This window comes from Chiloscyllium punctatum, chromosome 34 (assembly GCF_047496795.1).
Source record: "Chiloscyllium punctatum isolate Juve2018m chromosome 34, sChiPun1.3, whole genome shotgun sequence".
Classification (NCBI taxonomy): Eukaryota; Metazoa; Chordata; class Chondrichthyes; order Orectolobiformes; family Hemiscylliidae; genus Chiloscyllium; species Chiloscyllium punctatum.
The window spans coordinates 9441038-9457362 of record NC_092772.1 but is presented as its reverse complement, the minus strand read 5'-3'; positions in this window follow the sequence as shown (position 1 = coordinate 9457362).

Genomic DNA, 16325 nt, shown 5'->3' with positions numbered 1-16325 from the left:
CTTCCCGGTGTGTCCCAAGTCGTGATCCATGGACAGGGGCGTGTGTGTGCTGGGCTGCTGTTCACTTCCCGGTATGCCCCATGTTTTGATACATGGACAGGGGTGTGTGTGTGCTGGGCTATTGCTCACTTCCCGGTGTGTCCAATGTTTTGATCCATGGACAGGGGCGTGTTTGTGCTGGGCTATTGTTCAATTCCCGGTGTGTCTCATGTGGTGATCCATGGGCAGTGATGTGTGTGTGCTGGGCTGCTGTTCACTTCCCGGTGTGCCCAACGTGGTGATCCATTGACAGGGAGGTATGTGTGTGCAGGGCTATTGTTCACTTGCCAGTGTGCCCTATGTGGTGATTCATGGACAGGGTTATCTGTGCTGTGTTATTGTTCACTTCCCGGTGTGCCCCATGTGGTGATCCATGGACAGGGAGGTGTTTGTGCTGGGCTATTGTTCACTTCCCGGTGTGCCCCATGTGGTGATCCATGGACAGGGAGGTGTGTGTGTGCTGGGCTATTGTTCACTTCCAGGTGTGCCCCATGTGGTGATCCATGGACAGAAGTGTGTGTGTGTGCTGGACTATTGTTCACTTCCCGGCTGCCCCATATGGTCATCCATGGACAGCGGTGAGTCTGTGCTAGGCTGTTGTTCACTTCCCGGTGTGCCCCATATGGTGATCCATGGACAATGGTGTGTCTGTTCTGGGCTGTTGTTCACTTGCCAGTGTGTCCCATGTGGTGGTCCATGGACAGGGGTATCTGTGCTGTGTTATTGTTCACTTCCCAGTGTGCCCCATGTGGTGATCCACGGACAGGGAGGTGTTTGTGCTGGGCTATTGTTCACTTCCTGGTGTGCCCAACATGGTGATCCAAGGACAGGGGTGTGTGTGTGCTGGGTTATTGTTCACTTCCCGGTGTGCCCCATTTGGTGATTCATGGACAGTGGTATCTGTGCTGTGTTATTGTTCACTGCCCGGTGTGACCCATGTGGTCATCCATGGACAGAGGTAACTGTGCTGTGTTATTGTTCACTTCCCGGTGTGCCCCATGTGGTGATCCATGGTTAGAGTGTTGTGTGTCTGCTGTGCTATTGTTCACTTCCCGTTGTGCCCCATGTGGTGATCCATGGACAGGGAGGTGTGTGCTAAGCTATAGCTCACTTCCCGAAGTGCCCCATGTGATGATCTATGGACAGTGTTGTGTGTGTGCTGGTCTAGTGTTCACTTCCCAGTGTGTCCCATGTGGTAATCCATGGGCAGGGGTGTCTGTGCTGTGTTATTGTTCACTTCCCGATGTGCCCCATGTGGTGATCCATGGACAGAGTGGTGTGTGCGTGCTGGGCTGTTGTTCACTTCCAGGTGTGCCCCATGTGGTGATCCATGGACAGGGAGGTGTGTGCGTGCTGGGCTGTTGTTCACTTCCCGGTGTGTCGCATGTTGTGATCCATGGACAGGGAGGTTGTGTGTGTGCTGGGCTGTTGTTCACTTCCCGGTGTGCCCCATGTGGTGATCCATGGACAGGGAGGTGTGTGCGTGCTGGGCTGTTGTTCACTTCCCGGTGTGTCGCATGTTGTGATCCATGGACAGGGAGGTTGTGTGTGTGCTGGGCTGTTGTTCACTTCCTGGTGTGCCCCATGTGGTGATCCATGGACAGGGAGGGGTGTGTGTGCTGGGCTATTGTTCACTTCCCAGTGTGTCCCATGTGGTGATCCAAGGACAGTGGTGCGTGTGTGCTGGGTTACTGTTCATTTCCCGGTGTGCCCCATGTGGTGATCCATGGACAGGGAAGTGTGTGGTGGATTATTGTTCACTTCCCGGTGTGCCCCATGTGGTGATCAAGAACAGGGGTGTGTGCTGGGCTATTGTTCACTTCCCGGTATGCTCCATGTGGTGATCCATGGACATGGGTGCGTGTGTGCTGGATTATTGTTCACTTCCCGGTGTGCCCCATGTGGAGATCCATGAACAGGGGTGTGTGCTGGGCTATTGTTCACTTCCCGGTGTGCTCCATGTGGTGATCCATGGACAGGGGTGCGTGTGTGCTGGATTATTGTTCACTTCCCGGTGTGCCCCATGTGGTGATCCATGGACAGGGGTGTGTGTGTGCTGGGCTATTGTTCACTTGCCATTGTGCCCTATGTGGTGATTCATGGACAGGGTTATCTGTGCTGTGTTATTGTTCACTTCCCGGTGTGCCCCATGTGGTGATCCATGGACAGGGAGGTGTTTGTGCTGGACTATTGTTCACTTCCCGGTGTGCCCCATGTGGTGATCCATGGACAGAAGTGTGTGTGTGTGCTGGACTATTGTTCACTTCCCGGTGTGCCCCATGTGGTGATCCATGGACAGGTGTGTGTGTGTGCTGGGCTATTGTTCACTTCCCGGTGTGCCCCATGTGGTGATCCATGGACAGAAGTGTGTGTGTGTGCTGGACTATTGTTCACTTCCCGGCTGCCCCATATGGTCATCCATGGACAGCGGTGAGTCTGTGCTAGGCTGTTGTTCACTTCCCGGTGTGCCCCATATGGTGATCCATGGACAATGGTGTGTCTGTTCTGGGCTGTTGTTCACTTGCAGGTGTGTCTCATGTGGTGGTCCATGGACAGGGTGTCTGAGCTGTGTTATTGTTCACTTCCCGGTGTGCCCCATGTGGTGATCCACGGACAGGGAGGTGTTTGTGCTGGGCTATTGTTCACTTCCCAGTGTGCGCCATGTGGTGATCCATGGACAGAAGTGTGTGTGTGCTGGGCTATTGTTCACTTCCTGGTGTGCCCCGTATGGTCTTCCATGGACAGTGGTGAGTCTGTGCTGGGCTGTTGTTCACTTCCTGGTGTGCCCAACATGGTGATCCATGGACAGGGGTGTCTGTGCTGTGTTATTGTTCACTTCCCGGTGTGCCCCATGTGGTGATCCATGGTCAGAGTGGTGTGTGTCTGCTGTGCTATTGTTCACTTCCCGATGTGCCCCATGTGGTGATCCATGGACAGGGGGGTGTGTGCTAAGCTATAGCTCACTTCCCGAAGTGCCCCTTGTGATGATCCTTGGACAGTGTTGTGTATGCGCTGGTCTATTGTTCACTTCCCAGTGTGTCCCATGTTGTGATCCATGGACAGTGGCGTGTGTGTGCTGGGCTGCTGTTCACTTCCTGGTATGCCCCATGTTTTGATACATGGACAGGTGTGTGTTGTTGCTGGGCTATTGTTCACTTGCCAGTGTGCCCTATGTGGTGATTCATGGACAGGGTTAACTGTGCTGTGTTATGTTCACTTCCCGTTGTGCCCCATGTGGTGATCCATGGACAGGGAGGTGATTGTGCTGGACTATTGTTCACTTCCCGGTGTTCCCCATATGGTGATCCATGGACAGAAGTGTGTGTGTGCTGGGCTATTGTTCACTTCCCGGTGTGCCCCATATGGTGATCCATGGACAGGGAGGTATGTGTGTGCAGGGCTATTGTTAACTTCCCGGTGTGCCCCATGTGGTGATTCATGGACAGGGCTATCTGTGCTGTGTTATTGTTCACTTCCCGGTGTGCCCCATGTGGTGATCCATGGACAGGGAGGTGGTTGTGCTGGGCTATTGTTCACTTCCCGGTGTGCCGCATGTGGTGATCCATGGACAGAGGTGTGTGTGTGCTGGGCTATTGTTCACTTCCTGGTGTGCCCCATATGGTCATCCATGGACAGTAGTGAGTCTGTGCTGGGCTGTCGTTGACTTCCCGGTGTGCCCCATATGGTGATCCATTGACAGTGGTGTGTCTGTGCTGGTCTGCTGTTCACTCGCCGATGTGTCCCATGTTGTGATCCATGGACAGGGGTATCTGTGCTGTGTTATTGTTCACTTCCCGGTGTGGCCCATGTGGTGATCCATGGACAGTGAGGTTGGTGCTAAGCTATAGCTCACTTCCCGAAGTGCCCCATGTGATGATCCATGGACAGTGTTGTGTGTGTGCTGGTCTATTGTTCACTTCCCAGTGTGTCCCATGTGGTAATCCATGGACAGGGATATGTGTGTGTGCTGGTCTATTGTTCACTTCCCGTTGTGTCCCATGTGGTGATCTAGGGACAGGGAAGTGTGTGTGTACTGTGTTATTGTTCACTACCTGGTGTGCCCCATGTGGTGATCCATGGACAGGGAGGCGTGTGTGTGCTGGGCTGTTGTTCACTTCCTGGTGTGCCCCATGTGGTGATCCATGGACAGGGAGGTATCCGTGCTGAGCTATTGTTCACTTCCCGATGTGTCCCATGTTGTGAACCATGGACAGTGGTGTGTGTGTGCTGTGTTATTGTTCACTTCGTGGTGTGTCCCATGTTGTGCTCCATGGACAGGGGTGTTTGTGTGCTGGGCTATTGTTCACTTCCCGGTGTGCCCCATATGGTGACCCATGGACAGTGGTGAGTCTGTAATGGGCTGTTGGTCACTTCCCGGTGTGCCCCATATGGTGATCCTTGGACAGTGGTGTGTCTGTGCTGGGCTGTTGTTCACTTCCCGGTGTGTCCCATGTTGTGATCCATGGACAGGGGCGTGTGTGTGCTGGGCTGCTGTTCACTTCCCGGTATGCCCCATGTTTTGATACATGGACAGGGGTGTGTGTGTACTGGGCTATTGTTCACTTCCCGGTGTGCCCCATGTGGTGATTCATGGACAGGGTTATCTGTGCTGGTTTATTGTTCACTTCCCGGTGTGCCCCATGTGGTGTTCCATGGACAGAAGTGTTTGTGTGCTGTTTTATTGTTCACTTCCCGGTGTGCCCCATGTGGTGATCCACGGACAGAAGTGTGTGTGTGCTGGGCTATTGTTCACTTCCCGGTGTGCCCCATATGGTCATCCATGGACAGTGGTGAGTCTGTGCTGTGCTGTTGTTCACTTGCCGGTGTGTCCCATGTTGTGATCCATGGACAGGTGTATCTGTGCTGTGTTATTGTTCACTTCCCGGTGTGCCGCATGTGGTGATCCATGGACAGAAGTGTGTGTGTGCTGGGCTATTGTTCACTTCCCGGTGTGCCCCATTTGGTGATTTATGGACAGGGGTATCTGTATTGTGTTATTTTTCACTTCCCAGTGTGCCCCTTGTGGTGATCCATGGACAGAGGTAACTGTGCTGTGTTATGGTTCACTTCCCGGATTGCCCCTTCTGGTGATCCATGGACAGATTGGTGTGTGTGTGCTGTGTTATTGTTCATTCCCGGTGTGCCCCATGTGGTGATCCATGGACAGGGAGGTGTGTGCGTGCTGGGCTGTTGTTTGCTTCCCGGTGTGTCCCATGTTGTGATCCATGGACAGGGGCGTGTGTGTGCTGGATATTTTTCACTTCCCGGTGTGTCACATGTGGTGATCCATGGACAGTGGTGTGTGTGTGCTGTGTTATTGTTCACTTCCCGGTGTGCCCAATGTGGTGATCCATGGACGGGGAGGTATGTGTGTGCTGTGCTATTGTTCACTTCCCGGTGTGCCCCGTGTGGTGACCCATGGACAGGGGTGTCTGTGCTGTTTTTGTTCACGTCCCGGTGTGCCCCATGTGGTGATCCATGGACAGGGAGGTGTGTGTGCTGGGCTATTGTTCACTTCCCGGTGTGTCCCATGTGGTGATCCATGGACACGGGTGTGTGTGTGCTGGGCTATTGTTCACTTCCCGTTGTGTCCCATATGGTGATCATTGGACAGTGGTGTGTGTGTGCTGGGCTGTTGTTCACTTCCCTGTCTGTCCCTTGTGGTGATCCATGGACAGAGGTGTCTGTGTGCTGGGCTATTGTTCACTTCCCGGTGTGCCCAATGTGGTGATACATTGACAGGGAGTTGTGTGCTGGGGTATTGTTAACTTCCTGGTGTGCCCCATGTGGATATCCTTGGATTGGGATATGTGTGTGCTGGGCTATTGTTCACTTCCCGGACTGCCCCATGTGATGACCCATGGAGAGGGGATGTGTGTCCTGTGTTATTGTTCACTTCCCAGTTTGCCCCACGGCGGCACGGTGGCACAGTGGTCAGCACAGGGTTCAATTCCCGCCTCAGGCGACCCTCTGTGTGGAGTTTGCACATTCTCCCCGTGTCGGCGTGGGTTTCCTCCGGGTGCTCCAGTTTCCCGGTGTGCCGCATGTGGTGATCCATGGACAGAGGTGTGTGTGTGCTGGGCTGTTGTACACTTCCCAGTGTGCCCCATGTGGTGATCCATGGACAGGGGTGTCTGTGCTGGGTTATTGCTCACTTCCCAGTGTGCCCCATGTGGTGATCCATGGACAGGGAGGGGTGTGCTGGATTATTGTTCACTTCCCGGTGTGCCCCATTTGGTGAACCATGGACAGGGAGGTGTGTGTGTGCTGGGCTATTGTTCACTTCCCGGTGTGCCCCGTGTGGTGATCCATGGACGGAGTGGTTTGTGTGTGCTGCGCTATTGTTCACTTCCCGATGTGCCCTATGTGGTGATCCATGGACAGGTGTGTGTGTGTGCTGGTTTATTGTTCACTTCCCGGTGTGCCCCATGTGATGATCCATGGACAGGGATGTGTGTGTGCTGATCTATTGTTCACTTCCCGGTGAGCCCTATGTGGTGATCCATGGACAGGGATGTGTGTGTGCTGATCTATTGTTCACTTCCCGGTGAGCCCTATGTGGTGATCCATGGACAGGTGTGTGTGTGTGTGCTGGGCTATTGTTCACTTCCCGGTGTGTCCCATTAGGAGATCCATGGACAGGGGTGTGTGTGTGTGCTGGGCTATTGTTCACTTGCCGGTGTGCCCCATGTGATGATCCATGGACAGGGAGGTGTGTGTGTGCTGGGCTATTGTTCACTTCCCGGTGTGTCCCATTAGGAGATCCATGGACAGGGGTGTGTGTGTGTGCTGGACTATTGTTCACTTCCCGGTGTGCTCCATGTGGTGATCCATGGACAGGGGTGTGTGTGTGTGCTGGGCTATTGTTCACTTCCCGGTGTGCCCCATATGGTGATCCATGGACAGGGCTGTGTGTGTGCTGGGCTGCTGTTCATTTCCCGGTGTGCCCCATGTGATGATCCATGGAGAGGCGTGTGAGTGTCCTGTGTTATTGTTCACTTCCCAGTGATCCATGGACAGGGAGGTATGTGTGTTATGGGCTATTGTTCACTTCTCGGTGTGTCCCATGTGGTGATCCATGGACAGGAGTGTCTGTGCTGTTTTATTGTTAACTTCCCGGTGTGCCCCATTTGGTGATCCATGGACAGGGAGTTTTGTATGCTGGGCTAGTTTTCACTTCCCGGTGTTCCCCATGTGGTGATCCACGGACAGGGGTGTCTGTGCTGTGTTATTTTTCACTTCCCGGTTTGCCCCATGTGGTGATCCATGGACAGGGGCGTGTGTATCCTGTGTTATTGTTCACTTTCTGGTTTGCCCCATGTGGTGATCCATGGACAGGGAGATGTGTGTGTGCGGGGCTATTGTTCACTTCCCGGTGTGCCCCATGTAGTGATCCAGTATGCCGACGTCAACATCACCATTTGGAGATGGAGTATATATATGGTGGTTGAGAGCAATAGGGTCCCTGGGGACATCAGGAAGTTGGAGAAACACTTCCCGTGTCTGATCGGGCCAGATGAACCCTCCATGCATCACTAAGTCCTGTAGTATTTTTCCGTTTCAGTAACATAGCACCTACCATTCTTCCTAAAGAAAATGACAGATTATATATTATCTTTAATCTCCTTTGCTAAACTTTTATCCATTGACTTTACCAGTGCATATCCAATTGCAGACTCTCCACCTTCCCTTGATAATTTAGTTTCCTGTTTATCTTAGTTTAATCGGCATACATAGTTACAGTACATTTGTTGCACTCCTATTGATCATTGATACAGATTGTCAAGAGCTGTGGACCCTGCACTGGTCACTGTGTGACTCCACTCGTGACGTTCTGTCAAACTGACTAAGGTTGATTTTTCTAGAGTGCCTGCTTCCTGTCTGATAACCAGTCCTCCCCCATTTATGTGTAACACATTCGAAGCGCTGAATAAGGACGAGGAGCATCAGTTCGGCAATCCAGCCCCTCAGGCCTCTTCCGACATTGAATACAATCATTGCTGATGTCATTGCGGCTTCAGTTCCACGTTCCTGTCCGATCTCCATATTCCTTCACTTACTCAATATCCCAGCACCTACTGCACTCTGGGGCAGTGAATTACACTGATTCCCAAAACTGTGACAGAAGTATGTTCTCCTCACCCCTGTTTTACTTCTCCCCCACCTCATCCTAAAACTATGGTTTTAGGATCGTTCGAGATTGTCCCACATGAGGAAATATCCACTTCACATCTACATTGTAAATCACCTTTAACATCGTCCAGACCTCTGACATCTCCTCTCATTTTTCTATACTCCAGGCAGTATTGGCCTGAACTGCTCAATCTTTCTTCAGAGGACAAACTCCACATCTCTGGAGTAAATCGAGTAAACTACTTCTGAACTGCCTCCATGGCAAATACACCCCTCCTACAGTCAGGACACCAAGACAGCACACAGTACTCAATTGCGATCTCACACCTCCCTCCCTTTATAATCCACTTTTTTAGAAATAAATGCCAAAGTTGCACTTGCCATTCTCATTATCTGCTGTACCTACATCGGAGTATTCTGTAGTATGGACGCGGACAGCCAGATCCCTCTGTACCTAATCACTTAGAAGTCTCTCTCCATTTGGATAATAATTTGCCTTTCTGCGACACTGACCCAAATGAATACACTCACACTTTTTGTTGTTCAGTTTCTTCTGTCAAGTGTTGCCCCAACCTATCCATATACATTTTCTAACTTCTTACGTCTTCGTTGCAATTTCACACCTGAGTTAGTGTCATCTTTTAATTGGTTATAACATGTTCTATCCTCTCAACTACTTAAAACTATAGATTGTAAATAGTTGGGGCATGGGGACCAAGACATATGGTTTCCTAAAAGTTGAATTTTGCCAACACAAAATGACCCATATTTTTTCCAGCTCACTGCATTTTGTAGCTTCACTAAGCCTGTACCAAGTTGATAAATTACTTTTACCCATAAACGATCTTATTCTGCAGATTAATCATTTGTGCAGAGCTATTCAATGCCTTCTGGAAGTCCAAATATTTCATCTCTCGGATCCCCATGATCGAAATCATGTTGATTCTGATGGATTGTGGTTGGACTTTGCAAATTTCTTGCCATTAATTCCTGAATAATGGACCTTACCAATATTTCTTAAATTTGAACAGTTTTCTCACTACTATATTCCATCGTGAAGGTGATAATTCTAAATTCTTACTGCTCTATAATCTCTTTGTTCGCTCCAATCCTGTATAATTGGCACATGGCGTGAAATGACCTGCTCTGATTGCTCTGTAAGAGGTCGGAGTCGCTGAATGGACTCATTCTCTTCCTTGTGCACAAACCCGGTGGGCTGATGTCTTTCTGGTGTTCCACATCACAGACTCGATGGTCTGCCTTTCCTCCTCCTGTTGATGCGTAAGAGCCGTGAGGGCCTATGCAACCTTCTTGTTGCTGTGTCACAGTTTGAGGGGCTGAAAACACCTTATCATATTCCTCCATCACAGGCTGGAGAGACTGAATGGTCTCTCCTGCATCCCTGATATAGGACTGAGGGAATTATTGGCCTTCTTCTGTTCCCATACACGAGACATGTGAGGTAAACTTCTTTCTCCTTTCCCATAAGAAATCTTATAGGTTGCATCCTTCTCCAATTCCCGTGCAACAGGCTCGATGGGACTGAATATCCTCCTGGTCTCCCAGTGCACCAATCACCAGTCCCTCTTCCAGTTCCAATGTTACATACTTGAGGAGGCTGAATAGACTGATCCTATTGCTGCATAACAGGGTTCTGGTGCTGCATGGCCGACTCTGGGCCCAGTGTTATCGACTCGAGGAGCTGACTGGCCTCCTCCCGTAACTGTATATCAGGCTCCAGGGTCTGAATAGCCTCTTCCTGTGCTGTTGTAACAGGGTCAATGTCCTTTGAGACACTACCTCCTAATAAATGGCAGAAGACGCTGAACGAGAGAGTGCCTGTACTCTGAAGCACTCTCGTCTCCATATCTGACTTACAGAGACAAACCATTAATATAGTCTTTTTTCTGTATCAAGTCCTGAAGCTGAAAGTAGCAAAAGAGGTCACTCCCAGATATCTCATATTCCTGGCTCAGCTGCTCAAAATTCATCATGACCTCCCTGTCAAAAAATGTTCCCAAACAGGAAACTCATCTGGACTCCCAGAGCCTAAAGCCAAAATCCATAAATCTCGCTGGAATCCTACCAATCCTACAATGGGAGTGAAAGCCGAAGTTTTTGTTTTGTAAAGTGCCTTCAACTTGTCCCACCATTCTCCATGCTTTCACTGTGTTAGGGACAATCGGTTTCTGCAATTCTCCACAACAGTCCTCATCTTGTCCATGAACAACAGATTAATGAGGGGACAATTTGCCTAGAAGGCCTCGATGTCCAGCTAAAGTGATCATGGGTCCTGACAAGTACAATCAGCCACATCGGAAAGCAAGGAACTTGGTTGGTATTTCTTTAACTATGGAAAATCGACCCGCCCCCATTCACTGCGGAAGCTGCAATTTGTCCAGGTTAATAGGAGGCCATCTGTGACGCCAGATGACAGATCAAAGCCAACTGTTAATCATCCGTAGCGCCTGCCTAGGCAGCGTCAAAGGGAGAATTGGCATGGGGTATCATAAACAAGGAAGGACATTCATTTTAACCAGAGCTAACCCAAACAGAATATTGGATGATTCTGTCTTATATTCTCTAGCAACTGCACGATGTTAGCTTCATATAATTAATCGAAGGCTCGGATGATAAAAACACCGAAACCTCCTTGTGACCATCTGGAAGGGAATCAGATTCCACCCCAAGGTCGGGTACTCCAATAAGACCCCCAACAGGGATGGCCTCCGATTTCATAAAATTGATGTTGTACCCTGAGAAAGATCCAAATAAATTAATCATTCGTATTAAACAGAACACAGATATCATTGGGTTAGTTATAAAGAGAGGAACGCCATCTGCTCTTATTCCTTCCTGGTCCTCCCTCCTTGCGAGCGGTATTGGCGTCCCCCGGGATGCCAACGGCTCAATCATTAATGTAATTGATAACAGTGAAAGGGGGCAACTTTGCTGGCTGCCACTGTCAATACTAAAATTGTCAGATCTTATACCATTAGTGAAATCCGCTGCTTTCAGCGGATACAACACTGCCACCCACCTGGCGAAGACCCCTCCAAGACCAAACCATTCAAGGACATAAAAGATGCACATCTACTCCATCCGGTCAAATGCTTTCTCTGCATCCAGGGAGATTACTGAACCTGGAATCAAATCTTGCTGGCAGACTGGAACCATATTTAGCACTCTTCTAATATTATCAGAGGACCTATGGCTCCTAATAAAAATGGTCCTCTTTCACAATGGACCTTCAAAGCCAGCATTTTCAACAAAGTTTTGAAGTGCACGTTTAATAATGATTAGCCACATACAAAGTGCAATCCTCTGTGACTTTCCCTCTCTTGAGAAGAAGATGAATATGTCCTTCTCTAAAAGAGGATGGGAGGCAGTCCTGACTGTATGAATAATTGTACATATCCAACACTGGCCCAGCTAGCATGTCAATGAACTCCTTCTAATACTCACTCTGAAAGTCCATCTGGGCCGGGGGCTTTACCACTCTGGAGCTGCCTCATTGTCTCCTGTATCTCTCTGATTATGAGAGGGGCATTCTAAAGAGATGCCTGCTTTGAACTTACACCTGGGAGGTCCAAGGTCTTAATGAGGACTCCATCGTCGCCAATCTGTCCTCCCAGCCCGCTGAATGGAACAACCCAGAGTAGAGCTTCCTGAATGCTGCATTAATCGTTTTGGTATCGCGGGTGATAATAGCAGCAACCTTCTTTCTGGCCAAGTACGCCTCATATCTACCTGGTTATCACCATGCTCAAATAACTTCTGTTTCGCAAAGGAAATCTCTCTCTTTGCTCTCTGGGCGAATGCAGCATTCAGAGCAGTCCGGACGGCTGTAATCTGCTGCAATTCAGTTATAGACGGTCTGACAAAATATGGTGTGTCAGCTCTCTTCAGCCGAGCCTCAAACATACGCTACTGTTCTCCCTCCTGCCGCTTCTGAGTCAGCAAGTAACAAATAATCAAATCCCTTGTATAGGCTTTGACAGTCTCCCAGAGCACAGTCGGATTACTGGTCGTGCACAAGTTCATGTAACAAAACAAATTAAATTTCCCCAAAAAATACTCAATGAATTTGCTATCCTTCAGGAGGAAAGGATCCCCGTGCCAGTGCCGTGAGCCTGTCCCATCGCCACCATCCTTGACCTCCATGTACACTGCCACATGATCAGAAATCGTTCCCAATTCTAAAGGACAACATCGAATTTCTAAATACCAATGGGCAAAAAAACATGCCAATCCTAGTATAGCATTTATGTGGGTTAGAAAAAAAGGTGAAGTTCCTATCGTCAGGGTGAAGACATCTCACACATCCACCAACCCAGCTACCTGTTCATGTCCACCAGCTGCCTGGGTGGCGGGGACAAACCTCCGATACCCCTCGACATCCTATCCACCTCGGGGTCCATACGTCAGTTAAATTCTCCCCTTAATTATACGACGTGCCCCACGGCTCAAGGAGTTTCCAGCACCTGTTGTTCTCTATCGTGCTGGAGTTGCACAAAGACCGGACAGGGATACTGGTCCGATCCGGACCTGCACACTGCGACCAGGTGGGCCTGCTCAACGCTCACCCAGTCTGCCCTGACTTCCAGTTTCAAAACATGTGTGAGCCATTGTTCCAAGAAGCTGACGAGCTGGCTTCCTTGTTCCCGTTCCAGCAGCCTGACCAAGCTGATGTTCTTCTGACAGCTCCAATTTTCGAGGTCCTCGACCTTCTCTACTAAGGCCTGGATCTACCATTCTAGGGCTTCGACCCGAACAACTGAGGATTCCGCCATGGTTTCCTAAGCCGCATTCCACTCTTACACCTCCACGACATGTGGCCCCAGATGCTGGATCTCCTGGTCATGCTTCTCCAGCTTGGCTGAGATCAATTCCAGCATGTTTCAGGTCTCCTCCATAACCAGGGTAAAATTCGGATCCATTTCGAAACCAAGGGGATAATCAGTATGTGAAACTGGGGATCATTGATAGACTGTAACACGAGAGCTTCACATCTGTTTTAGTTGGGATAAGGAAGATGCAGGTACAGAATTCAAGAAGATGGACTGGGAAACTCTCGAACAGTTTGATATAAGATGCAAGTTGGGATTGATGGTTTTGGATAATATAAAGCCCAGATGAGTTGTATCGCAGGATGCTGTTGGAGACAGGAGTGGAAATGCCCTGACCTAAATGTTTTAGTCGAATCTGATCACACAAGGGAGATGCTAGAGGACTAGAGAACAGCTATGTGGTCCCAATTTGCTGGAAAGGTGGTAGAGATAGACCAGTGTCTGGTGGTGTACCACAGCGAGCAGTGCAGGGTATCAAATTATTTGTGGTATTCATAAATGATATAAATGTGAATTTGGATGGGGTGGTGGGGGGTGGGGGCTAAGCATAATAAGTAATTTTGTGTTTGACACAAAGATTGGCCGGGTGGTTGGCAGTGAGGAGGAAGGCCTTATGTTAAAGGAAAATACAGGTGGAATGGTCAGATGGTCAGATCAATGACAGATGGAATGGAACTCTGATAAATATGAGGTGATGCACTTTGTAAGAAGTAACCAGACAGGGAAGAATTCAATGAATAGCAGAACACTAGGGACGTAAGAGGGTGTTTCTCCACACATCCTTGAACGTGACCGGACAGTATAATAGCCAGTTAAGAAATCACACGGGACTATAGGCATAGTGTTTATTCATCGAGGCGACAAAATATGAGTTAAACATGCCATTGGTTAGGCCATAGACAGAATACTGTGTGCAGTTCTGGCAGCCACATTACAGGAAGTGTTTTGGTTTCTCAGTAACACCAGAAACTATTGAGGTCTCCACAGAGTTGGAAGCTTCAGTGGAAGTCTCCTGGCTGCAACATTCTCTAAATTTTCACTTCATTTGTTTTCCCTCCTCGATTGGAGAACTGCATCTGAGAACCTGTGTCTGATCTTTCCTTTTTGTCAAGTACATGTATCAGAACACTTAATTATTAATAGAGACGAGGCCAACGCCTTCAAATATTTTTGAGGAGCTCTGCTGTCGTCCATAACACGTGACTCCTTCACTTCCTGTCGAATTTGTTGGAAGCACTAAGTAGGCTATCTCTACACTTCTCCAATAATTTCATTGAGCTGAAAGACTTCCTCATATTCCTGTGAAGCTAGCGTAAGGAGCTGTATAATCTCCTCATTTTATCTGTGGAAATGTGCAGTGTCCAACAGAACTGATGCATGAATGTTACCGATACTTCCAACAGCACACGCCTGAATGTTGTCCAGGTCTTGCTGCATATGGACACAGCCTAGTTCAGGAGCTGAAGAGGGACATTTTTTTCCCGAATATTGTGTGATCTTCTGTGAACACTCCCACTTCTAATCTTATGGTGGGGGCAAGACAGTTATAAAGCAGCTGAAGATGTTTGTGCTGAGGAAGCTACCTTGAGGAACGTTTGCAGATTTGTCCAGGACTGTATGGATTTTTGTACCCAAACCACAATCGTTGTGCGTTATGCTTTAAATCACTCTAACCAGGGAATTTTGCAACTCATTCCCATTAAGTGCGATCCTGGTCAGGCTCTTTGAGACCGTCCTTAGTTAAATGATGCCTTGATGTCAGGGCTGGTCACTCTTCCCTGAGCCCTTGTGTTCACGTCTTTTGCTCATATCAACAGGTCACAGTGTGAGGGCAGGGAATGCTTTTTCACCAATCAGAGTTGAGGGCTCAGACACGAATTGGACACGAAAGAGGATATTAGACCTTATGATCTTATTGTGGGAGAAGATCTGCTTGTGGGTTGGGGGGGGAGGCGAGGGGGGTGGGTGGCCCGTGGATGAATGACATATCCCTGTTTGTGGCCTTCTCACTTTCTATTATTGGAAAGTAGAGGCTGTTATTTTCCTGGAAGTTCTGTTATTGAATGCTGTCAGACTGTCTGGGCCATCTCTGGGTGAGGAATGGGGGCTGTATTCACAGTGAAACTGGATCTACAACTTGACCAACAAACGAAACACAGGTTGCAGAAAGGGGAAGCTCAGTTAGGAGTGATGAGGACCCTCTTTCATAGCCCTGCCTGCGTTTTCCTACTACATTTTAAAACCAGACCAAACTGGGTTTGACAGTTTTGAGGGGCTGAGTGGACTCCTCTGTTTCTGTGAAAGGAGTAAATAGCCTCTAATTGCTCCTGTCTAGCAGGTTTGATGGGCTGAATGGAACACGGAAACATGGCACTGAGGAGCAGGAGTGGGTCATTGGACACTTCGAGCCTTCTCTATCAGGGACTAAGATTGTGGCTGATCAAGTTGTGGTCTCAGCTCCACTTTCCTGTCTGTATGCTATTATCCAAGAATCACTTCTCTGTCCAATATTTAACTAACTCAGCATTGAATAAATATAAACAAAGAGGCATCTCAAACTTGTGGGGAAGAGAATTCCCACTTGAAATGCCTGATAAGAATTTCTGCTCATTCCTCTGATACAGTCATAAAGCATGTAAATGTATAAGTGCTGACCAGATATCCCATTATGATCGAGTCTGATTTGAGAGTATTTTGCTCATATTCATGTCAACCTCCTTGTACAGATATGCATCAAGATGCCAGACTCCAACACTTCCTCTGGGAGATAATTCCATATTGACACCTCTCTCTGTATGAAAACATTGTATCTAAGTTCACTCTAAATTATTTCCGCTCGGACCTTAAAACAGGCCTCCAGTCTGAAACGCAATCCTCTACCAACCTCTGTCTCCTCCCTTCAATCTAATTTTGTATTCAATTGGCTTTGTTGCGCTGGTTCCCATGTGACCTAATCTTACTAACTTACGTAATATGCAGAATCTTTTTTAAAAAAATGTTCCAATCTGTATGGAAAACATCTTCAACACTGCCTTTATCAATCTGCTTTGTCAGCTCTTTAACAAACTCAGTCAAATTCGTACAACGCGATTTCTCATGCAAAAAGCCATGGTGACTATCCCCAATCAATCCTTGCCTTTGAAAATGCATGCAATTGGCTATCCCTCAGAATCCCCTCCAACAACTCACCCACCACTGATGTCGGGCTCACTGGTCCAGGGTTCCTTGGGTTGTTGGGTAGCTGTTTTATTTTCTACTGCCACTGCTCCATTGGTCACAGCAAATTATCAGTGCAACCATTTT